This window comes from Macrobrachium nipponense, chromosome 34, assembly GCF_015104395.2.
Source record: "Macrobrachium nipponense isolate FS-2020 chromosome 34, ASM1510439v2, whole genome shotgun sequence".
Lineage (NCBI taxonomy): Eukaryota > Metazoa > Arthropoda > Malacostraca > Decapoda > Palaemonidae > Macrobrachium > Macrobrachium nipponense.
In genome coordinates this window covers 26028973-26029535 of record NC_061095.1, presented here as the reverse complement: position 1 = coordinate 26029535, position 563 = coordinate 26028973, and positions in this window count along the sequence as shown.

Genomic DNA, 563 nt, shown 5'->3' with positions numbered 1-563 from the left:
TAAATCTATATCGAGAAAAAATTCCCCTTCGGTTAAGCATATATATATTAATTCCGAGGTAGAGCGAATTAGATATTAAAGGACATTGTAGCTCGATATATGTATGAATCACGGTAATGCGATATGACTTATGTAAAATGCTACGTGTTTGTCAAAGCGCTACTTAACTACCGGAGGTCGAGGCGGTGATGTTGTCTCAACCAACGAATACTTCAGCGCCGAGAAAGTATTTGAGGTGAGAGACGACATACCTTTTAAGCCTCTGCGGTTGGGTGGGTAATCGCTTCCACTGCGGCCTGGTTTATTTAATGTACCTGCGTTCGCCAATAGGTAAATCTATTTATCGAGAAAAAATTCCCCTTCGGTTAACATATGAAAATAGATTAATTCCGGTAGAGCGAATTAGATATTAAAGGCTTGTGCCTCGATATGTATGAATCACGGTAATGTGATATGACCTTATGTAAAATGCTACGTGTTGTCAAACGCTACTTAACTACCGGAGCGAGGCGGTGATGTGTCTCAAAACCAACGAATACTTCACGCGAGAAAGTATTTGAGGT